This window comes from Xiphophorus couchianus, chromosome 2 (assembly GCF_001444195.1).
Source record: "Xiphophorus couchianus chromosome 2, X_couchianus-1.0, whole genome shotgun sequence".
Lineage (NCBI taxonomy): Eukaryota > Metazoa > Chordata > Actinopteri > Cyprinodontiformes > Poeciliidae > Xiphophorus > Xiphophorus couchianus.
The window spans coordinates 5995848-6021847 of record NC_040229.1 but is presented as its reverse complement, the minus strand read 5'-3'; the positions used below and the strand labels follow the sequence as shown (position 1 = coordinate 6021847).

At 39.0% G+C, this 26000-nt stretch overlaps 1 protein-coding gene across 1 annotated transcript in view; it reads right to left on the bottom strand.

Annotated features, from left to right (window-relative positions):
- tspan9a (tetraspanin 9a) overlaps positions 1-26000 on the bottom strand; it is a 212769-nt gene that overhangs the window by 179199 nt on the left and 7570 nt on the right. Inside the window, exon 2 of the mRNA XM_028035394.1 lies at positions 16524-16582. The gene's annotated coding sequence lies outside the window, so the exon portion shown is untranslated. The remainder of the gene's footprint in view (positions 1-16523; positions 16583-26000) is intronic.

Sequence of the window (26000 nt, the reverse complement as noted above, 5' to 3'; positions counted from 1 at the left end):
GTTATCATTCTATACTTCACAAAAGCTTGGCATGTTGACGGGGTTGTGTAGATTTTATGTTCACTTTATAACATAACATGCTCCAGAGAACCACATGGATACTTGTGTGCAAAAGTGTATCCAATTTTTGACCTGATTTTTTTTGACATGCTGCATAAATTTTGCAGAAGTTCAGGTTTTCATAAATCATTTGAGCTGAGACCGGGACGGGTCACCATGTCTCCTTATGTCCATCTCACCGCTTCGTCTGTCCAAACCAGGCAGGAAAGAAAACACTGCCAACACCAGGTGTAAGTCATCCACAGAAACAGGAGGAGGTAAAAGATATAAATGCACACATAGACAAGAGTGAAGGATTTATGAGAGAAAGAATTTAGTAATGTGTTTGGTTGAAACATCATAAACCCGGAGGATGTAACATAAGCAGCAGCTTCAAAGACAGCCGGCGGTTCTGGAACAGAAATAAAAAAATGAGGTGAGAGAGCAAGATGTGCAAAAAGAAAAACTGCACATCTTTGGAAAGTAATGGTCTGCACTTCACACCCTGTTCATATCAAAGAAACTTTCAGGGCAGACAACTAAAATGTGTCGCTTTAGCAATAACAGACACAGTCACTTCCTATGAAGCCTGGACTGAAAACACCTCAGGCTGAAATCCTTCCTGAACAAACAGGGTCTGCAGGTTTACAGGCAGAAAACCAAAGGTTATAGAAGGCTTCATAATGCCTGAAGCATTTTAAATTGCATCATGTTAAAATCATGAATTTGAACTTGCTGTAGGATTTCATGTGATGTCTGGAACATCTGAAAGTCTCTTCATGTTTACCAGCTTTGTGAATCTAAACTGCTTCCACACAACAGGCAAATGCGACGCAAATCTGACTTTTTCACTGCAGTCTGAACGGCTCAACTCCAACCTATTCACCCCCAAAAATATAATTAGTCTATTGTCTGAATAACTTTAAAATTGATCCATAAATTGCGGCGGCAGCTGTATTCTTAGGGCTGCTGGGTGACGTCTGTGTCCTTCTACTGCACATGCAGGTCACTTTGGGGTCATTTTGTGTTTTTAGGATGTAAAGTTATTGTTGCTGAAATGTGCTATACAAATAAACTTCATTGATTGATAGATAAATCATTCACACAGAAGTCTAATGGGGGCCGTATTTTATTATTAGCATGAATAACCACACAGAAAGAAACAAAATCAGATTTCATAAAAAACAAATAAAACCATCAGAATTGAGTATGAAGACCTGCTGTATGAACGTAGCTGAATTTAGTTTCAAAGTCTTTGCAAAATAGCTCAAGATTAGTTATGTTAGTTGACTGATCTTGAATATCTAGACTTTGACTAGGTCATTTTAGCCTCTACTATACTCTGATCGAATTCATTACATTACCGCCTTTAACTGTTTTTCTTCCAGAATTGTTTTGTATCTACTGCTGGAAAAGATTCCCACAGCATGAAGCTGCCACCACCATGTTTTACAGTGGGTGTGGTCTTTACAGTGGGTGTGTAGAGTCCTTTTTCACGTGTTTGCTGCATTCCCTATATGTCTCAGGCCAATTAGGACTTTTTATGTTTCAGCAATGAATACCTTGTACTTTAATCACTTCACTGTCCTCACAGAATGATGCTGCCACCACCTATTGTTTAAAATGAGCCTAGAATTACTTAGTTTTTTGGTTAATAGGAGCAGAAATCCAATACATCAGACAAGGATGTTTTGGTAAAAGCACGCTTCTTGTGGATTTCCAGAGTAAAGCGCCCTATTCAGACATATCAGCATTTGGTTGTGTAAACAAATCACTGCATGACCCGCTCAACATTCTCTCTTTATGGCATCTTCTTATTTTTTACTGCACTTCCATAGAAAAGATGCCATAGCGACAGCACAGCTGAAGCCAGCCTCCGCCGCTGTTGCTCGTATTTATCAGAGCAGTGACAGACGAAGTGAAGAATAGAGACGTCTGAGTCCTCGCCCTCTTACGGCTAAATCTAGTTGTCGATGAGACAGGTGGAGAATTGGACAGGTTGTGTCCCACAGCTTTGATCATCCCTCAAGGATTGAGAGAGTGACTGCTGAGGCATGTCTGCACCACAGTTTATTCATCTCCTTGCAGAGGGAGGACAGGAGAGACAGAGGAGACGCAGAGCCAAATGCAGATGGAGAGCAGGCCTGGATGAAGGCAATAACAGTTAATACACGCAGGGTCAGGAACGCGCTTCACCTGTTAATGACGCACACTGTGGCTCTCACTCTAATGTGCTCCAAAAATCAAGACGTTGCCATGTTGGTGTTTTAAGAGGCGCTAATGAGAGGAGAGGAATGGAGACAGACGTGAGCTGAACACCATGTCATTCCAATGTGTCACTCAGGAAGCATCTGAGACGAATTAGTCTCCATGGCGCCTTGCCACTGTTTGTCATGGAAGGGTCACAGCGACTCCTGAGGGAGTTTCAGGAACACATCAGGCCACTGACTAACGCTCCACATGCCTCCAGCGAGGTGAGAGGATATTCTTGATCCAGATGTGTCTGGTTTCCATGTGAAAGTGTTTTTCTCATTTGAACAGATTCATTCCTCAGCCAAGTGTAACTTTTCCCAACCTGTCATAAATTCTGCGACTCTTATCCACTGAGATGGTAGGGAACATCTCAGAAAATCACCTGCTGGATTTTCCCAGAAAAAAATTTACAAAAGAGGGGAAGACGCAATAATGAAATTTTGGAAAGAGGAAGAAGGGAAAGAAAGCTAAACAAGGAAGGACAGAAGAGGGAAGGAAGCAAGGAAAGGAGACTGTATAGAAAGAACATCGTTTAACAAAATGGCAGAAAATGAAGTCTGGATATACAGACTCCTATTTTCCTTTCTGAGAAGGAATCCTAAAGAAATCTTCTCATTTTGGGGAAGACATGCTATTTTCATGATGCTCATGGTGGATACAGCATTGACTTGCTGTGAAGTAAGTATAACAGGCTGAACTTGCAGGAAGTGAGAAGTGGGGCAAATTGTCCTTCAATGGATTTAAAAGATGGTGGCTGGAGACACGGAGACTCACTATTTCAACAAAATTAGGTAAAACTAGATATTAGGGCACAGGGTGTCCTAACTTTTCCTAAATTATAACAATTTTGTTGATCATTTTTATTTAACAACTAAAACAAGGTTCAACTTTTAAGAACAGAAATAAATATGTGAAAATATCATTACTAAAAAGGTAAATAAATAATGTGATTCTGGGTGGGAAGCAGTGGCAGTAAACCTGGGCTCATGAGGGACGTGTTGGGTGTTTGCTGTGGCCGTTACTGATGGACTCTCAGGATTCGGAGCATGACAGAGACGAAGGACACGGTGGGAGCGCAGAGACAAAAGGTGCACCCTGAGTAAGGACCGACTCCAGATGTCAGAATCGTTCCCGTCCCTCATAACTCACGGCCACTTTCTCAACGGTGCGCCAAACAAAATGCCAGATAGTCTCTTCTGCACTTGAGCACTTAGCTTTAATGCATATTAATTAACCGCCACTGGCGCTGACACCCATGCAGACATTACAGGCTAACCTGGAACAAATAAGCTGGAGGATACTGATGGAAGCTCCATGGTGTGTTAGAGCAGTGATTAAATGCAGACAGTGTTAAAGATGCTGATTGGGTGACATGATGCTGCTGCTGCTCTGAGATGCTCATCAATCGTCCCTGGAATAGAGTCAAGTGATTAGATAAAAATGAATATTGAGATTTTAAGCAAGTGACTATATTTTTTGTGAAAGGATGACGATGTCTTTGATTAATCTGTTGATTAACCCAAATCTACTTCAGCTCATCAACTAACAAAGCCTGAAATGTAAAGAAAAGGTCACTTTATTTGAGTTAATTTAATAATGGACTAAATTACACTGTGAACTGTGCTGATTGTTTCTCTTCAGACAATAAAAACTCTGCTGCAGTTTGGTGACTGTTAGCTGACCACCCAGAGCTAACCAGTTAGGAGAACTGGAGACTTCAGCTGTGGTTCGACGGCTGTACTGGTAGGAAGAGTTCAGTCTGGTGGTGAGATGTTCAGGAACGAGCCAGTGAGACAATATGATGAACTGTGTAATCAGAGCTTCTATATTAGAATAACATTTTTAAAGTCCAGAAGCAACAAAATCAGCAGTACTGCCACAAATCAAGTTAAAATAAATGCAGCGAATATGCCCATTATGTCTGAATATACGTCTAATTGTGCAAAAAAATATTACTTTTGTTTCTTCAGTCAGACGCTAAATTACAGAGATGATTCATTTTACCATTGCACCTACCATTAGTGTAAATTTAGATGTGATGCTAATTAGATCCACCAGGCATTTCATGAACCGAAAACATTTTCATCTCATAATGTTGACTATTTTATAGATGCTGCTACTGATCAAGAAAGATTTTAAAGTCGAGTCAAAATAAATATTTTTGAACAACCACTGCTTTTCCATCATTACATTGTTTTAAATATAGATACTGTATTAAAGTACATCTTTCCTTTTTCTGCATATCAATATATTTTAGACCAACTAAACTATTACAGTGATCCCCACATATTTGCAGTTCAGTTTTACAAATTCATGTTGCCTCAAATTCTTCTGTGAAATGTTACTCCAAGTTATTCGTGGAAAATTTGCCTATTATATATCAGTTATATCAGTTGATGTATACATTAGTAAGCCTATATATATTTTATTTATGCAACCTAACTCAGGGTTGAATCTACTTATGGAGTTTATCAGTCAAATTCTATACGGTTTCTATGTTGGCTTCCTTGAATGACATGTAGTTCACACTCCGACCTCTAGATGGCATCAAAGCTCTTCTAATAGGATTCTTAGTATGACAGGCTTATACATCAACCAGCATTTGTGGCATTCATACATTATCTTGACTACAATCACAACCAAACAGGTGTGAAACTAATTATTGTCACTCGTCCATAAAAGAACAAACACTTTATTTTCTCTTTGTGAGGGAATTGCTGCAGCAGTCCAGACAAAGGCAGAAGTACAAGAACAATTTACTTTTATTCACTTCAAAACCAAAAACATTACACAAAATCAGCACATTTTGTTCTCAAAGCAGCACTTCCAGAAATCAGAAATGATTTGTCCTACCGAAGTTTATGAAGGAGGCGTAACGAGTAGATATGGAGTCTTTGACAAATAAAAAGCCCAGCTCATATTTTCTGCAAAATACAATCTCTCTAACAACCACTGAGTGTAGATGAAGCCTAATTTTAATTTAGTACAAGATTGTCAACAAATACACTGTCATCCATTTTTTCATACTCAATTCATCATTTATTCTTCTCTCTATGCGTCAAAATCAGAGAGGGAAGAATGATGTGTCCTTACGTGTCCTTCAACTGTTGTCCAACTGTCTACTTTTTAATAACATTTTTTTATTAAAGCCAAATCAGAATCTCACAGTAACAATAATTTGCTGATACTTGATTGAATGTATTAATTCGGGGCTGTCAGAAAAGATCTGAAATTAGGATTCAGCCGAGCGAGGAAACAAACACCTGTCAGACATGGAAGCAGGGCAAACGTTTCCTCAAAATCTGGAGTCAATTTAAGACCTGCAGCTCTTTCAACTGGAAACTTCAACATTTGGGCTTTCTGTGAATTAGTTTTTCTTTTCAAACAGCTAGCCTCTGTTCATGGTCACATCATTAGAGCACACACCACAGACGGGCAGATTTTTAAAAATGTTTTCAAGACTGCAGCCCACATTTGAGCTAACGCGATTATGCTATAAACCTGCGGTCACAAACAAGCAGCTCAGTCTGTTGGCTTTAAACAACACCATGTTGGAAGCACTAATGGAGACCATCATTCCTGATGGAAAATGTAAACAGCACCACAGATTCAAAGTTTAACATTACATGGAGGGAATCCTGATTCTGTTGGAGTCCTTTTGGATTTTACTAATTCAGGCGATACAGGAGCCATAATGGCTGGAAGTGGTGGAGATAAAGTCTCTTAAAATCACTGGTCATCACTTGGTATTTGTAATATGACAAAATGAAAAAAAGTTTACTGTTCTGGATCAGCTGCAGCCGTCTGACCTGTGAAGACACTTTTGGATCACTCAATGCGACTAAAGATAAACACGTGTTTCTCTAGATCTTGCTGAAACATTAGTCCGTTAATCATAGAATGTTCTTCAGGTGATAGAAGGATGACTTTGTAACTGTCTTTATGTGTCTCTGAATGTTCAGGTCAGAGTCCATCATTGCCCCCAGATTTCTGAGCTAGAGGGAGCATGTAGAGGTGAAATAAGAGGGGCCCCAGAATGGAACGTGGGGGTACCCCACATGTAATTTTGTTTTTCAGCTTAAAAATTGAATAAAGCTGCAGGAAGTCATGTAAGGGCACATAGCAAACATGTGGAATGAGGTGCTCCAGTAAGAATGATCTCAAATTGAACTTTGTGGACTACATGGAAAATGCTTCAAATGACACATCACCACAAACACACGATCTCCAACCTTGAAAGATGGCGGTAACAGCATAAGGCTGTGAGGATGCTTTTCTTCGGAAGGGACAAGGAAACCAGTCAAATGTGATGGAATGTAAATCAATGCAAGCCAGGAAGAACAGTGTTTATCCTGTAGAAGACTGGACTGGGGCTCAGTGAAACAGTTTAGAGTGGTCCAGTCAAAGTAAAGATTTACAGAACATCTAATTAATAATCTGGTGCAAGAATAGAAAAGTAATGTTTATAGACCATTTATATCCAATCTGACTAAGTTTGTGATATTTGGCAAAGAGAAATAAATACAAAAAAAGAATTTCTAAATGTGCAAAACTGGTTGTACACAACCAAAAGATCTGCAGCTGTAACAAGAGCTTTTCCCTCCACCTCCAATTTATGTCTTATAATGTGGAAGTCTCGTTTTAACATACAACAGGAACCAGCAGTTAGACCTCAACTCTCTGCTGAATGAATTTTATTACTGTTTAAACTCTAAATAGTACAGAACGTGGATAATGCAAACACTTTAGGTACACACTGCTACTTAAATCTACACAATACATGCAGAAGCCAGACAATACATATAGCCAAACTTTTCCATAATTACTTTTTTGTAAGGACTTTATTTGGGGATAGCTACAGAAAATAATCTGAGAAAAACTGGTAATGAGAACACGAAGTACACGAAGAAGAGGCTGCATTAAACATGCATCAGGATTAAACATTTTAGTAAAATTTGTGGGATCTATTTGATTTTTCCATTTTAAAATTAAACTAGAACCCAACATTTACAAGTTTTTAACCAACCAGAATGTCAGGCTTTTCAAGGTTGTTTACACAGGCTGCATAATTCAACATTTCATTAATATTCCTCCTTAAATTTGGAAAATTATTCTCTAATTAATTGATCTAAGGTTGCATGGAGGTCAAAGTGTTGTTTACATGTTAGCATTTTATCCTCAGGATAATGATAATTGAGGCTTGTAATGAAATCCTGTGGTGCATTTAAACATAATTAGTCACAAATTAAAAAAAAAAAAAAAGGTCAGAAAAATGCGAATTTTAAATGTTTGCAAACATTCAGCATTTTAATCAGATGAAACCTTTCCTGACTTCCTAATTTGTAAATTTTGCATTCAATTTTCTCTTTCAAACCAGACATTATTTTGGATAGTGGAAAATTTCACTATCAGAGACCAGAATGCATTTCATCAGTTTCCTGCAAATGCACATTAAACTGATAAACACTGATAGTCCAGTAGACTCAATGCATTTGGGAACCAAAAATGCAACATCTGTTACATTTTCAACCGCAGTCCTCATTCACACTGCATTGTGTCAAGCCAACCAAACCCTTTTGCACAACCTATTCCCCTCTTTGCCTGTGGTGGCGCTGCACCAAGAACCACTGAGTGAAATGACATGAAAACCTCTGAAGACACTGAGTGCAATTTTCTTTGAAAAATGCTAAAACAAATAAGTGACGTCAGATTTTAGCAGTGGGAGGATTTCTCTTCTGTCTTTGGTAAAAGACCACAAGCCTTTTCTCCTGCTAGCTCTAGACTAGCATGTTTGTTTTGGTTGTATTTATCCAGAATGCCCTGCCCTCCAGCCAAATTAGCATTCACATATCCATTCGAACCACACCAGAGTTCATTTCAACTGAACGGGGCCAAGGTTTGTACACAGCCCAGAGTTCTTTCTTTTTTTTTGTCCACATCAAAGTTCGATTACCAATTCACACCTCCCAAACAAACTTTGTTTGGCTATATTTCTATCCAAAAAAGAGTTGGACTGCAGCAGACACAACAGGGCTGGAGTGAATCCACCCTAAAAATCCAGCACAAAATCACTGCGGCTAACCTAACTGAAGACCCACAGAGTCCCTAAACTCACATATCATTGAAAATCTATGGATAACCCTTAACAGTCAGTACTTGCTACAAAGCCTGAGAATCCTACAAAGCAGCAGGCAGAACTCCTTTGCCGGAGGACTGAACAAGTGTTCCAGAAGCAAGAACTTAAACTTCTCAGCTGGATATAAAAAAAGAAGTTTTACAAGCTGTGAGTTAGATAGTACTCACACCAGGCAACACCAAACTTTAATTTTTATTTAAATTTAGAAGTAGTTTAAGACCCGACTTAACTTTCAGAACATTAAAAAGTGTCACCTTTGCACAGGCTTCTAATGTTTGCATGCCAATGTAAATGCAAGAACTCCAAACTGCTGCTGCCGTCTTTTGATGTTCCATTGGCACAGATTAAAGAGGAGTTACCGAGGAGACAGGATGGGGCTCAGAGAGGTGTGTGTGGGGGGAGGGGGAGGGTGTGTGGGTGTGTGTGTGTGGGGGGAGGGGGTGTTTAAGGACAAAAGCAGTGACATTGAGGAAAGCCACTCTCCACTGAATGTATGATGGGTAAAAGTTAGGTTTACTGAAGCTGAACTGTCTGAATGGGAAACATCAGATCAAACATCTGTACATCAATCACATGAAATCTTTTCTATCATAAAACATCAGTTCACGACATGCGCTATTGCTTTTGAAATCCAATATCTGCATAAACCAACAGATGCTCCCCTAACAGCGCCTGGAAATAAAGCGTAGCCGACTTACCTCCCCACCAACCCCACCCCCTCACTGCCATCACACGGCAATGCGATACATCCCACCATGTGGCCATTATGCCTGCTAAAGTATGGAAGGAAGGTAAGTCATATTGTGCCCTGCATGACCGGTGCAGAGGGGTGCAGAGGACTTAAGCAGGGGTAGAGGCTGAAGCCCCCTGAGCCCAGCAGAGCTGCTTGCCTGCCTAAGGCTGCGGCTAAATTTATCCCCCTCCCAAGCATCCCGGCACATCACGTTGGGATTCTATTACTCTCCAGCGCCCGAGCACACAGAGAGTCATGTGAAAGCCGGCCACAGGCCTTTGCGGCTGGCGGTGCCCTTCCTGTCCGTCCAGCATTTGGCCCGCTTAATGCCATCCGTCTCCACCCACCTGCCCAATCACTCTCTCTACTCTTTATCTGCAATATTCTCCACTCATTCACACCCCTTCTATGGCGCGACTCTTCACTCTCCTGCAACTTGTTCCACTCCTACTTCAGCTCCTGTCATCCTCAGAGCAGGTGGGGGTTGAGGGGATCTGGGCCTGAGACTGATGGCCGAGAGAAATGTTGCCAGATGAGATCAATCGGAAGATGGAGCTGAAAGATGCCTCCTGTTACGGGTAGACAGGTGAAGGAGGGCGGTGCTGGGGGTGAAGGGGGAATGCCACTGCATCAAGTCACATCGTATGTTTGATATCCCAGTACATCTCCTCCATGACTGGAGTGCTGTCAGCAGCTTGGCAAGAGGCTGGGATATATACTCCAGTGATGGTTCATGAGGATGAGGATAAAGTGCTCTGCCCCAGTTTAAAAGCAATCTCCTACCTAACCAAGCAGCAGGCTGACGTTGCAGGGTCGACCCGGCACGTACATCATTAGCTCTTACTTGGCCATGTATGACTATGTTAGTTGCTGAGCCTGAAATAGACTGACATATGTCAATGAGGGCAATGGAGTCATTTGCTATTCCTTTTGAACAGCAGGCTTACTCTGACTGAGCAATACGCAGGGGTAAGCGGAGATCTCCAACGTCAGCTTATGCAAATAGCAAAGCTGAAGCAGGACGACAAGAACAGAAAAAGAAACTAGAGAAGATCTAGAAGGAGATTCTGTTTGAAGCAGGAAACAGCCAAAGCTTTGCAGTATGGAGTTCTGCAGACATGACCATAAAGCATGCGGCAAACTCCCCTCCTACTCATCTAAGCGCTGCATGACATCTTCACTTCCCCATTAGTGCTTGTAAGGGTCACACTGACCTCTAGTGGTGTCAAAGAACATAGGACAGCCTGCTGACAGCAGGCCAAGAATGAGAGGTAATTTGTTCTCAATGTAATTTCATCAGAAAATGGATTTTAAGTCAGCAGAACCCGTTGAGTATCTCACAGGTAATATGGATAAATGGCTGCTGGGAGCAGCTTGTTTCAACTCCTGGGCCCTGTGGTCTCCAAGCCTTCCAATTATGTGAACAAAACCTCTCTCCCTCCCTCCCAATCTCCAAGCTTCTTTCTTCCGCTCACCTTCATCAGGTCTCGATCTCTCCCCTTGGATTCTCTTAGAAATTTTCCATTTGAACACTATTGATTTTGTGGGCTGTACCCACCACAACACCCTGACGGAACCGCTCTATTCAGTGGAGGAATCAAAGAGTGACCTATACTTGGTGTTTAATGACTTTGGACCATCAGTGCCAAGTCCGATCCAAAACTATTTTTAAACAACTTGAAAGAATATAGGGCTTTGATGACATTTTCACTTTTTCCAGATATTCTCTTAAGTTTTTTTCCTCCAATCCAATATTTTTATTTAATAGTGCATTCTGAAACCTGACACAGTAACAATCAGAAGGAAGGACAGAGAAAAGCTTCGGCCAGTTTATTGTGTTGTTACAGCACACTTTGCATGTTAACCCTTCATTGTTTATGTCTTCAACCATAACTGGACAAATATGTAATTAAATCATATCTGGGCATCATGGTAAAAATCAGCTTGTCGGCGTTGCTGAAGTTACTGCTGCAGGTGGTGAAGGACTGAACTCACCTGATCCACCGTTTTCTGTTCAACGATGCTGCTGACAGCATGATGTGGATCAGAGCATCTCGTCTCAGCTTGCAGCAGAATTTGTAAAAAATCATAAATATCACATCGTCAAACCAGCGTTGTATGAGCTGCTCTTGACATTCAAATTGGTATTGCAGCTGTAATAGCAGCACAAATGTGCACAACAGAAATGTAGTAACCAGAATGTCCATGTTTGTTTTCTTTCAGGTGCCATAATTTCTGTCCAGTGAGAGGGATGATCGTCATCCGCATGAGTCTGTTTGCAAAGAAGCAGAATATGGAAGCAAAACTGCACCAAACAAAAAAATCTGCTTTTAAACAACTTTTCTGTTGGGAATTCATACTAAAACATTTTGAGAGTTTCTGTGAATAATTTGCATCAACATTATGTCTCATGAGTATTAGAGGCCTGTAGTGAGTTTTCATAAATATTTTATATCAGTAGGTTAACTGTAAGCCCGTTTCCCCGGTGGACTGGTGACGGACAGCATGCAAAGGAGAGAAAGAAACAGAGAGAAGTGCAGAGAAATGCCAGCAGGCATCATTAGGACCTCTGCATTCTGAACTCAAATGGCTGTCAGCTGCGACTCCGCAGCCTCACCAGAGACCACAACCGCCACAGCCGGTTTTAAGGAGGAATAGATGTGGAGCAGGCGCTATTTAAATCTGAAACTACTTCAATTTTTAACTGGCACTATCAGACTTGATTTTCAAGTCTGAAAGAAATTTAAAATCTAATCTAAAGTCTAACATTTAAAATAAAATCAAGACTCATTCTACCCCAAAGCCTCAAGATGCAGCATTAAATTAAGTCGACAGGTTGTAATAAAGCACAGCTTGATTTTGCATCACGGGCCACTCAGCTGCGCTCAGATCAGAACCCACTCCGCAGGTCAAATGAAATAATAAATTCAGTCAAAATCCCCAGTTTTCCATTATAGTTCCCATATTTATCATCATATACCCAGGGATATTAAACTGCTGAGAAAGTGAGCTCAGTTTAAATATCTTCCGTGCATCAGATCGTCCTTTTATTACTAAACTTTTAGATCATCAATCTCCCTGTGAAGGTTATTTGTACCACAATAAAAACAGCAGATGAGAGAAAGCAGAGAGCAAATGGAGACAATTTAATACCAAGGGTATGATTCTGTTACGAAATCTGGGAGATGAAGACTTTACAGGAGATTTTATCCTAATTAAAAAAACAAAACACACCAAATCTGGCCTTTTTGTGGAACATGTCAACCTTCAGCACCTGGCCTTATAGGTTTCATTGGAGACTACACTGCTGTTTACACCTGTCTGACCCCGATAAGAGTCAGGGGTTGTGTTGCGATCTGCCATGAAGCGCTGAGGCCAGGGAGTCACACTGTGAGGAGCAGTGAAGGAAACACTTGATGTTTTTACAGACAGAAACATAACAGGGTCTGTGAAAAACATCGTCCTTTCCCCTCACATTCAGCCTGTCCATCCCTCATCCTCCTTCTCTCCCTCTGATTGCTCTGTCTGAAACATTTAGATCCAAACTACAAATACTAAAAAATGATGACACATCTCCTTCCAGAATATGCAAAAACTGCAGGTTTTAAAGTAACGCCTGAAAGCAACAAACACTGAGACCTTAAGTCGTCCTGCTTCCCTTCTAGAGAACAACCTGCTCAGTGGAAACCTCACTGAATAGAAACATATTTACAAAATCCAAATCATGGTCAACTGAATATTTATTAAAAACGGGAATCAGCGATGCAGTTCAGCTGGAAGGACGGTCAACATTATGGCTGCTTGGAAAACTCTCAGGCGTTTCTGTTTGAGAAAGTAGCCTAAGTGAGTCATTCATGCAAATTTATTCAGAACGCCATAAAAAGGGCAGAGCGCCTCTTCTTAAGCAGCTACAACCCTGTGGCACATGCAGTGCAAGTGGCTCCATCTAGTGTTAGGAAGAATGAATTAGTGAAGCGAACGTCCAGCAGATAGAAACCAGTAGGTTTGATTAGTGCTACTGGTGACACCAGAACAGTGTTTGAGTTTAAAAACTGAAAACTATATTCACTAAAAGTCACACAACCAAACTCAGATTTTTATTTTCTGTGGGATTGTTTTGATTTTGTTTAAATATTTTTGCTTTAAACCTGAAGCCCCAGTGAGGAATATATTTTTAGATCATTTTTTTGACACCATATTTCTGATTCTAATAAAAATTCTGAATGTAAATAAAGACTCCTCAACGTTTTTAAGGGAAAAGATCCAATAAACAGTTTAAGGCACTAATCAGACACACTTCATTAAACTGCAGGTTCCAGATTATTTAAAGTCAAACATGTAGAAAAATGGGAATCAGAATTTAACACAAGAATTACTGATGAGTTAGCCTGTCACAATAAGCAATAAATCAATTAATTGCATGGCGAATTAAAATGAACTCAATAATTCCATCTGGACAGCAACCATTAAACAGATTCTCCATTTTATTATTGTTACTAAGGAAACATTTTGCTGCAAACATTGGACACCTAATACAAAGTAGTTAGTTTGCTTTTTTTGTCTTTTGTTACAAAAGTCCTACTTTAGTGCCTGTTTCTGAATGACATTGAATGATCAATGTCGGTGGTTACATCAGCCCAGTTTTACTTATCGGACCGATACGTTAAAAAATGGCCCACATCAGCAGACTCTGATGTTAATGCTGATATACTGTGTGTCACTAGCATTACATGATAAGGACTGTGATGCACATTGATGCTGCAGCAAAAAAAGGATTTCTTTGATTAATGAGTATTCCTCCCCTCCCCAACTAGTTGCTGTAAGTAGTGGATCATTGCAGAAAATGAGTGGTTGCTTTGCCAACCACAGCCAATAACACCAAGGAGTTTCAGCTTCCCAAACTGCATTCCTTAGAATATTTTAGATATAATCTACTAAAAAAACTCCATCAATCAGAATGTTTTCAACGAATGAGTTATGCTCCAAAAAAAAAAAAACTATGAATACTGAAATGCAAATAGGTGGAGTTCCACTGTACCTTATAAAATGCATGTTAGGAGAATATTCTGTGCAGTTGGACTCAGGCCTTTAATTTGAGGTGGATTATGATACAGATCAGCTTATTATGGACTGAACCTCCTACCAGTCTCTTCCTATTACATACTGATTTCCATTATGGAAAAATTATCGGATCAGTTGTCGCATGTCGAGTGAAACGAGTGTCTCTAAATTATAGAAATATTCAGAATGTCACTGATCCAATGTTTTCTGGTGACTTTAAATCCCACCTAAATGTCAGCCTTTTGCCGACCAGGGCGGAATCGATATTTAATCAGCATCCTTCCATCCTCCCTCTTCCTGGTTTCACCCATAAAACCTACAGAGCAGCGCGGCATCGTTCATACAACACCCGTAATAAATACACACATACTAATATTTTATCAAAGGTCCAGCAAGCAAGGTTTGAGTCCATTTTTTACTTTTTAGTTTAAGTAAAGCCCAGAATGGACACAGACTATCTGTGGATTTAGTTGTATTTTTTATTTAAGGAGAGAAAGGGAGCAGAATAAACTAATTCAACATGAATGTAAAACTTGGCCATTAATTTTTATCCTTGTTGAACTCTACGGAGGTAAAATGGTGAGCAGAATATAAAAAAGCAAAGTCAATAAGCGTGACAAAAAGTCTCCCCCGAGGCAAAGACTTGAATCTCTCGCAGAAGGATTTATAGGAGCAACTTTGGACTATTAATTCTCTCCTCTCCCCTCAGAAAAGGTCCGTTCAGAGTAACTAGTCTCTGAGGAGTTCCTCCTTTATTGCTCTGAGTTAATGATGTCACCAGCACAGGAGTGAAACACCTACAGGGCTTTATTGGGAATAAGACCAACAGTCGGCCATAAAGACGTCGCTCTGATGTGGATGAAGATGTCTTCAGAGGCGAGAAGTGGAACTTTTCCACTGAATGGTTCATTTGTACTATTGAGACATTTTCAAAGAAGAGAAATTCATTTGCTTCCTCCTTAGAAAAAGCGAACAAATCCCTCCTGTTTTAGAAAGTTGAACCCGAACCCAAAACATATGCTGCAAAGTTCTGCAACTAAAGTCAGCGTTGGTGTCATGGGTCACTGCCATGCTTCACAACCCGGCAGCTGGACCTGAAGATGCTGACTGGACTTTCTACTCTGAGCAGAGGAACCCTGAGGGGCTTCATTACTGCGTACTGCTGACAAGGTGCTTCGTCCTGAGCAGCTCGGCCCACACTAAAAACCAGAGGACCAGCCTGAACCTCACGGTTTGAAATTAGACCGTCCAAAGACAGAGCGCTTCCTGATTTTACCCAGAGCAACTTTCAGTCACATTTCTTCTCATCATAGAGGAGAAACTCATTTCTCATCTCTCACATCTGCAAATATTAAGTTTCTGTGTTTTTTTAATCTATCTAAAAGATAAATAACCACAAATGGAACATATTTTAAAAAAGCAAGAAAACTGCCTGCAGTTGCATTGAAAAGTTTGTTGGTTATAACTAGAGCTGTCGCTAAAGATTATTTTAGTATCGATTATTCTGACGATAATAAAAATAAAATAAAGCAATGAAAAAGTTTAACATTCTACAGATTTTTCATTTAACCACTTAAACCCTTTTATACAAAATTAGATATGCATAAAAAATACACATAAACTAGCAACCACTGTATTAGTGATCGATTATTCTATTGACTATTCTGATAATCAAATCAAATAAATGGCACATTTTGCAGATTTTTCTATTTAACAACTTAAGCTTATTTTACACAATATTAAAAAAGTATTAAAATACATATAAAACAGACCTGTAGCTAACAATTATTTTAGTAATCGATTATTCCAGTTAACTGATTAATGAATTAGTTAATAATTATCTCAATAATTGATTCACCACAATTAATCTGCTGTTAATTGCTCAGGCCCAGTTATATCAGTAAGAAAATGTGTGTGTGAGTGAGGAGTGTGTTCCTGCTCACAGTTAGGTGGGCAGGAAATGAGTCCAACTCAACCTGGAACAATGTGGGATCCGTTCCCAAGAGGCCATTTCCTGGAACATCTATTGTCTTTTCTGCTACAACACCAACAATCAAACTGGGAGCTTTAACGATCCCTCAAAGGACATTATGGTTAGTTAAATACTTTTTTGCTTAAATAAATAACTTTTCCCCTTCATTTCCTACTTTAAAAATAATCATGCACACATCTGTTCTTTTGCTTCAGTCTGTTTTGAGCTGAGATTTATTTTGCAAACAATAGCCCAGTGTTGTCTTTGGGTTGATATGGTGAACATAGAACCAACAGCAACACAGAGAGGAACATGAAATCACTGCTTACCGGCACAGACGTGGTCAGCAATCAGTGGGATCGGGCCCGGGTGGCGAGACTTTGACAGTCTGTCAAGCAGAGGAAGAAAAACAGGGAATGAAAGCGACTCTTTATCTTAAATCAACTTTTACTGCAAGTGAAAGTGCAGTGAAAGCTGATGGCTGCCACTGCTAAAAGGCTGGCTGCTGAACAATGCTTAGAAAATGAAAACAAAGTCCCAGCTTGTAAAACATGAGAGCAGCATGAAAACTGCAGCATGAAACAACAGAATCACTGCTGGGAGATAAACAGGAGAGATTTGGTCAAATTTCCCCACATTAAAATATCTTCAAAGCTGGTGACACACTGTGACATTCCCAAAAATCCCTCATGGAGTCAAAATGACTAAACGCAGCATGTTTTCCTACAGGGCAGCAGAACTAGCTCTGCGCTGCTGCAACACAAAATAAAATCCTCCCACTGAGGTTATTTCAGATTCCTTAACCACCACATTATATCATCAAATACAGCTATGTGAAACAATATTTACTCTCTTATACGTATCATGTGTTTTAGATTTGTATTGATGTCTGTATGTTGAATCATTGATGAGTTGCAGCCATTTGAAGTTTGTATGTCTGAAGGATCGATCTGATATCAATATCTATAATTCTAGATTGGGTACCAGATCTATAGGGGGAAAATCTATTCAGACTAATTCTGTGCTCTGAATGATGTCATGCTTTATTGTATATTTTACATTATAGTTAGGATTTTTAATTGCACTTTTTGAACTTTTTGACAGACTTGTCAGTTTATTTTTTTACATGTTTGAACAAAGTGGTTAATTTATTGTTTTTGTCAGTTTCAGTTTCTTTATTATTTATTTTACATTGGCTGTTATGCTCATAACTGCACTGACTGAACAAATTAAAGTTGCGTTTTTAAGTGTTCCATCTATTGGTGTATTTAAGTGAGCTGTACTGGCGCAGCGTTATCAAATCAATTTCTACTTTAGTACACTTATCTGTGTTTAAAAAATGAAACGTCTTAGGTCAACTCAACACAGTTTTCCTGCATCGATTCAGTGCCAGCCAATACCTACCCTCAGATATCTGTATCGGTATCGGAAGTGGAAGAAGTGGATTGGTGCATCCGTAGTCTGGTGTTATCTTAATTGGACATCAACACACAAAATCATGTCTAGGAAAATAAATGTTTGTGCTGTTTACTAGACAAGACTTCATTCTGCAGGTCAGTTTTTATTATTTTCCACTCCATACCTTCAATACTCCAGAAAAATAAACAAGAAAAATCCAATAAAAACAAAATTGTCCAATTTTTTTGAGTTACAAACTTAATAGCGTCATACTTTAAATAAGGCTGCATATAAAGTTGTTCTTAGTTTTTTTGGTAATCAATAATTCTATTGATTATTTGGATGAATAATCAATCGGATGAAAAAAACTGAACAGTGGCGAGCCTTTTAGCAGTTTATAACTCAAAGCAGCTGACAGAGACAGAAACCTGTCCAGTGAGCTCAAGCTCACCCACAGACCCGGGGCTTTCACCCTGCCAGTCACTCCATCCAGAACCAGAACTGGCAGCCTCTGAATCTGCAGAGCTTTTCAACAACTTGCAGCCATTTAGTCTCACCAATTAAATTTCTAGTCAGGCAAAAATACCTCCAGAAAGAAAAAGCGAGTCCAAGTTAACATTTACCAGTCTGCTGTTACTCTAAGAGATGGATAGAAAAACTAGAAAAAGAAGCTTCACAAAAAACACAGGATGAAAGTTGCTTCTATATTCTATATTCTATACTAGCACAGCAAACTCCACCCCATGTGTCCATATACTGTAGTGTTTTCAACAACTGGCTCACAGTGCAATATAAAATGCCTGTTTATTTGTTGCTCTTCGTTGTTTTTATTTGTTTTGGGGTGAAAACATTAATAGACCAACAGCTTTAAAATGTTATCAGAAATTGGATGAACATAATTAATACAAAGAATTATGTTCATGCAATCAGAAATTAGGCTGCAGTTCATTTCTTTCACCTTCCTAACTTATCATTTATGATTTTCAATCTGGATGTAGTTATGTATCCTTTGAGAAATATTTATTAATGCATTAAAAGTTTATTGAACTGGATTTCTATGAGGCTGGATGGAATAAACACTGTAAACCAAAATGTCAGTGGAAGGAAAATGGAAGGGAGGAGCAAATATTAGCTGGAGGTTTGGCATTTATATGCTCCATTTTCCAATAGTGTCGCCAGAAAATCAACAGCAAATCATTAGTTTTAGTTTTATTTTGTAATTTCAAACCTGTAACCTTGTGGGTTTCCATAATGAGGCCAAAGGCTGGTATTTCCCTTCTGTGTGTTCAGCCTTCATGTAAGATGAAAATGTTTTCTTAATCTCTCAGGAGGAGGCTGACATAAAGCTCCATCGGCTCTTTTGTTTTAGAAGTTAGACCTGTGAGAAAAAAATCCCTCTAATCTGCAGTCTGTGAGATGATTTATTGAAGGATGAAAACTCTTTTAACATCTAAATGATTTCCACTAACAGAACATAACTAACAGACAAAATATGACATTTCTCTGGCTTATTAGCAAAGAGACACTTGTGTTAAAAAGCTCGTAAGATTAAAAAGCCAATCAAAAATCAAACTGACTTAAGACAAATATCTGAAGCAACCACTTCAGATTTATGACAAAATAAAAGATGAAAATCTGTCCCTGAGGCCAAACATGGAAAATCTTCATTATACAATATTTGATGTGAGAACATTATGAAATTGTCTGCAGAGCAACAGAACATCTTAACTACCAGATGACAGACTCCTGAGGATTATTATGATTTCAACACTTAAGCCACACTCAGCCACAGTTCTCTGCTAGGAATGCCGACTGCTGGATGTGAAGCACAAACAGTTCAGTAAAAGCCTCATAATAAACAGATAGTGTAGGCAGGTCGGTGGAGAGATCCCCAGAGGTTTGACGAAGCCAAGAGCGTGAGAATCTCTCTCTCTCTCTCTATTCTTAGATCTGTCTTCTCTGGATCCCAGGCCATGGATGGTAAAAGTATGGTTTATTAATAATTATTACAAACTTCTGGACAACATTTCTGCTTTAAATGAAAAATAATGCAGCGCCGTTTCACATTTTGTCATTTTGTCACGACCTGTCCAGGGTGAACCCCGCCTCTCGCCTGGAACGTAGCTGGAGATAGGCACCAGCAACCCTCCCGACCCCATTAGGGAAACAGGGTGAACAGAAAATGGATGGATGGATGGATGGATGGATTCATTGGAATTTGGTGAAATTGGGGGCCAAAGTCAACAACAACTGTCTGAATAAACATTAGCAAACATGATTGCAAATCTTGCCAAGAAAGCCAGATACTAAAGGGAAGCAACCAAAACACAAACAAAGGGTCATGAACTGCAAGGTATTCATCAGACTCAATGGTTCGCCTGAAGAAGCCAAAGTACTTGTACTCAAAGACCTGAAGGAGTTGGAGAAATATGATTATTAGTAAAAAAAATAAAAAAAGGATACTAAAAAAAATGTTTTTGTACTCATGCCACTAATATTAATGTCGAGATTAAGGCTATTGTAAACAATTATTCTAGTCATCAAACATTCGATCGATTATTCTGACGGTTTGTCGACTAATCAAATAAAAAATGAGATTAAATTAAATATTGGTAAACACGGCCATAACATCAGTAATAATATCAGATATTTGCCAAATTTTTCAGATATCAGCTCCGTCTTCACACACTGAAACACATTTCCCAGCTATGTGTGCGCTCCGCCACCCATTTGTTACGACCAGGATGGTGGTAAATTTATTTTCTGCTACACCTGTAAAGCTTCACTTACATTAAACTCCAACTGCAGCAACCCACTGCACCAATATGCATACACCCGGTGACCCCGCCCCTCACCCAGAACGTTAGCTGGAGAGGCACCAGCACCTCCTGACCCCACTAGGGACAAGGGTGTTAGTGAATGAATGAATGAATGAATGAATGAATGAATGAATGAATGGATGGATGGATGGATGTGGCAGATCAGATGTTTTGGGGGGTGAAAAAACCTGAAGTTTAGACCGTTTAGATTTTAATCACATATGGGCGATATATAAATGTATATATTGCAGAACATAAACAAGCATTTACAATTACCATTACAACATTTTCCATAAATAATTCTGGTGACAAAAAGGGAAGAAAAGCAGGAAGATATCAGTCCACAGAGAAAAGAACCAGCTGATCCTTTATCAGAAACTCTTACAAAACTCTCTGAATAAGTAATCATCCTTCAAACACACAAGGACTTAATATTTCTAGAGATCAATAAGGAGTAAATACAGTTGGAATAAATGCATTTTAAAAGAAAATCAATACATTAATTTATCCCTTGGGAACAGGAAGGTAAGGGGCCCTTTCCTGTTGTTGACTTTCTGTTTTTGTTGCTTCTTTATCACCAAGGTTTTTGAGGTTTATTTGTGCTGACTTGCTGCATAAGTCATGAGTACAAACAGCTTTAGGATGACTGATATGACTGCTTGTGAAGAGATTATCCCCAAAATACAAAAACTTGCTAAAATGGCTTGATAGGAGAATTAGTAACTATTAACAGTGATATGTGTGGAACTGAGTGAAAGTTATTTTGAGTTCTACATTTACATAAAAATGAAAATTACTTATTGCATTTATTATTATCCGTGTTTAGTTAATGCATGGCACATTTACTCAGTGCAGCTTCATTATGACTCTGCACCAAAAAGACTACAAGGTCTTTATGTGAAATGTGGACAGATTGTTGAATGAAACAGAATCTTCTTGTAGTCCACCAGGGGGCAGTCTAAAAATTCATAAGCTTTTCTATTTGCATTTCAATCAGATCATTAATATAAACAGAAGAATCTCAATAAATGAAAATATCTTCAAAAATGTATTAATTGTATCCCTCTGATTCAAAAACTCACCATTCCACACAGAGATTTATCCAGAATAATTTATCTTAATAATTTCTCTTCATGTTGATTCTGGTTTTCTGCTTATGACAACCAAAAACTCTGTTTCTCAGACGAATACAATACTACATCAGACTAAAGATAAACTAAAAGTTAGTCCATGTACTGAACAGTTTCTGCTCTCAGTAGTTGGTCTGGGCTCCTTTTGCATGAATTCCTGCATCAGTGCAGCGTGGCTTTGAGGAGATCAACCTGTGGCGCTCAGGAAGTCCAGGTTGCTTTAGCAGCAGAACTTCAGCTCATCTGCACTGTTGGTTCTGGACCTAAGCAAATCCTTTATGAACTTTTATTACTGCTGAAAAAACTCTTGGGGAAAAAATCCTGAAAAGACTGCAGATGACTAAAACACAATTCAATTTTTTAAGACCAAAATTAAAATGTTCTTTTAAAGTTAAGGCTACTTCCTATTGCAAGGAAGCCGTTACTTGCTAAAGAAGTAAATGGGAAGATTATAACACATCTAGAACTGATTTTAAAGCAACAAATGAACTGTTGTCCCAACACCAGAGACCCAAATAGGCAGAAAGACAGAGCATGTGTTGAAAATGGACCCTAAGTGTCAGTACAACACTTAGGGTCTGAGACCTCGTACTTAGGGTACAACGTCTGCTTTGGAGATAAACACAAACCGAATGATTAGAGAAAACCTCAGGCAGCAGCAGATCTGAGGATAACAGAGGAACTACTGTGTGAAACCGGAACATGACTCTGCTTAGAGGTCAGACGTTCAACAAACGTATTTATGATGGAGGTTAAGATAAATTATTACACAACCTTGCCTTACAGTATAACCGGTACTATGGGATGAAAACTTGTAAGAATCTCTGTGGAAAAACTTCTTCAGTTGTTGCCAACGCTCACTGTGGAATTCAACATTTCTTTCAAGGATTTTCTCTTTTATGAGAATAACCAGAGCAGCTTCGTCCAGAACTACGACAGAAACAGGATCTGTTGAAACAAAACCAGACCAACTTGTGACTCAATAAAATGGCTCTGGATCTGTGAAACTTATGAAGACTAAAATACTTTCTTAATTCATACTCAGGAAATCTGCTTGAAACTTCACACACCATATATAGAAGAACCAGTTTTGTTTCACAAAACAATGCTCATACTTTGAAACAATGCTCAATAACCTCGGTGTGCAGAACCCAGCCCCCAGACGAAATAGGAAAAATTAAACCATAGTTGGTGGAGCCAAGGAACATGTAGGTCTGTGGCCAAGTGTGAGGATGAGTGGAGGGAGGTAATCTGGGCTCTGTTGCCAACTCAACCACTTTGTTGTCATATTTAGCCACTTTCCAGATCGTTTAGCAACTTTTTTTTCACTCCAACAGGTAGCTAGTGACAAATCTAGCAACAAATCAAGTGATGTTTTTCTAAAAAAAACAGGTACAGTTTGTTGTTTGTGCTGCAAAGTGACTCCATAAATGTCACTTGGGAGCACAGCAGGGCGATTTGGTGTCTCAACTCTTGGCAACGGAGGCAGCCAAATACTTTATGTTGCATCTGACTCTCCCACAACCACAGCCTATACACACCCATCTTGGAGCTCGATGGTGTAAGTGGTACACTGGTGGACCGTTAATAATAACGGTCTGGTGGGGCGGATACTATGGTGTTTGACAGGTGCAAACGTGCAGCAAAAAGTGAACCAAGCTGGAAACACATGAATGAGGCAAACTTCAAAACACAAAAAAAACTAAAGCAACAAAAAATGCTGCAAACAAAAATGCTGGAACAACAGGAAATGGAAGCAAATGGGAAAACTCTGCAAATTGCGAAACAGCAGCAATTATAAAACAGCAAACTCGCTCAACAATACACAAGTCCTCCAGGCCAGTAGGGGGAGTCTGGAGTAAGTTATATTACCTACCTTCAACATTTCATACTTCTTGTTTCTTCTATTTGAGGCTTTTTCTCTTCTGCTTCTATTTCCTGTGATTGCTGCATTTTTTGTTGTGTTTGTTTTTGTGTTAGTGAGTTTAGTCTTCATGTGTTTGCTGTGTGTTTCGCTGTTTGCACCTTACGCCACCGTAGGACACAACTGGGCCTTGAACTTAGCCATCAGATCAAGGGGATCAGCATGCCCAGAATGATCGGACTGCTGTTGAGTGGGTTTGAGGTCAGAATTGCGTCTGCAGGCATTTCATTCACTCCACGCCCTCCAGATGCAGATTTTCTATTTTTAGAGCTGCAACCAGTTCCTCCTGAAACTCAAACGAAACATTCAGAAGAACGTCTGGTTCTGACCGTTAGATCTGGGTTGAGGCGACTCAATTATCTGCAGGAACCGCATCATAGAAAGAATGTTACCTAAATAGCAGAATGAAGGATTTTGGTGCTTGTTCTTGTTCTTTACATGAGAATAAATAAACAATGATCTAAATATATAGATCATTTTGTTCATCTGTTCCCATGTTTACTGCTTTACTGCCTTTTCTGCACTGCATCCAATAACTGAGGATTTATTTCTCTGAATACAATGTATTTCTGTGTTTGTTAATGAACACAGAACATAAAAGTTATGATGGTGAGTTTATCAGTGCGTCGTGAAAAATGTTTTATTTTTCAAGTGTTTTTCATTTCCTGAGTTCAGTTTTTGGATAGTATTTAATATCCCAAATGTCTTTGGCAAAAACAAGCAGATAACTCATGATTGTAATTCCGAGTTTCCCAAAAGTAATTTTTATTCTCTCTGTGCAGCAGGCTGATTGCGTTTTTCTGGCTTGGGCATTCAGAGTGGGATTGGGTGTGCTATATCTGGCTTTGTGTACCCGCTCCTACATGCTTGACTGAAGAATCTCATTTTGCAACAACAATGTGAACAAAAAATGCCGGTTCTTCAACAAAGCTCTACTGGTTCATCGCACTTGATCAAAAACCATCTTTTCCTCTTAAGAAGATGCTTTTGAATGAAGTCCAACAGAGAGAAAGTGAGAGTCGCCATCTTCATTGTTAACTGAGGAGTCATTTTAAAGTAGCTGAATACATAAGCATACCAACAAGTGCAGTTCACTGAATGTTCCTCACTGATGCCTCACACAGAAAATCATTTCCATAGTTTTGGCTTAAAAATTCACAGAATTCACCTTCCTTTCTATTTTCATGGCCGTCAGATTTTGCATCTGGTACAGAAAATGAACTTTGCACTTTAGCAACATGTCTGGGATGCAGATGGTCTTTAATTTGAACAACTTAAAGAAGGAACAAATTGAATTTTTCAGGTGATATCAGACTTGAGACAGGTACCGAAAAAGACAGATTCAATGTTTGCGCATCAAAAAGATGCAGAATATAATTCATCTGTCCAAATCTGTCAGATGTCATTTCAACCTCTTGCACATACAGTCGACCCCCGCCTAATAGCAAATCAATATTAACAAATTTGCCTATTCACTGAATTTTTCATGAACCACCTCTAAAGTATTCAGTTTTTTTCTCCAGTAAACATGTTATGTAAAGAAAAGTGGCTAAACACATTTACTTTACATGCATTAAGAACCTCCTTTAGCTTGAAGGCTATGAAGAATACTTTTTTAAAAGTTTTTAGATGTTCTTGTTTCAGACTTTCTGCTTTGATTTAAAGTAAAAAAAACAAACGGCATAAGGTTTTAGAATCTATTTTATGTCAACTCTGCACAGTAAATTGATGAATAGCTACTGAAAAAGGCTAATCTACCCCCATGATGTAAAAACAGTGGCAACACAAGCTGGCTAACGGTAACAAGTTTCGGAAACCTGAGCAACTAATCATGAATCAGCTGAAACCATCTTGCCAGAAACCAACTGAAAGTACAATTTATAGAACAATAAAAATGAAGAGGAAGGGTCCAAAAACAGTCTGCCTCATCCAACAGGCCTCTAAATTAGAGTGGATCAGGTTTAAAGAGTTTAATTATCATGGTGGGGTCTCAATTTATGGAGCGAGTGACTCACAGACTTGTTTTTGATTAGAGGCCTTGCATGAGAGCTGGCTCTGTCTTTTCCAATGAGGCTCCTTTATGCACAACTAATCACAGCGGCTACTTCAAAGATCGCACCAAATTAAAGCTTAAGGACCTTTTTAATTCAACCCAACACCTCACTACCAAAGACACACGGTTCAGATCTGAGGAGAGAAAAGTTGAGCCAATAAAAGTGGAAAAGATGTGATTCATTTCTCAATTCCAAATTTCTTGTTTTTTTTTTTTGGAAGAATTTTTAACTCATCTGAAACGATGATCAACATATTAAATTCAAAGGAGGAAAAACATCAGAATAAAAAAAGAATGTGTAGTGAAGACTGGTATACAGACCCTTTCAATAAATTAGAATATTATTAAAACGTTAATTTATTTCAGTAAATCCATCACCAAGTGAAACACATTATATAAATTAATTAAACATCTGATGCTTTAACACCTGCATTTCTCTTAATCGTGATGATTTCCTGCTCAATGAAAACACAGCATTAAAA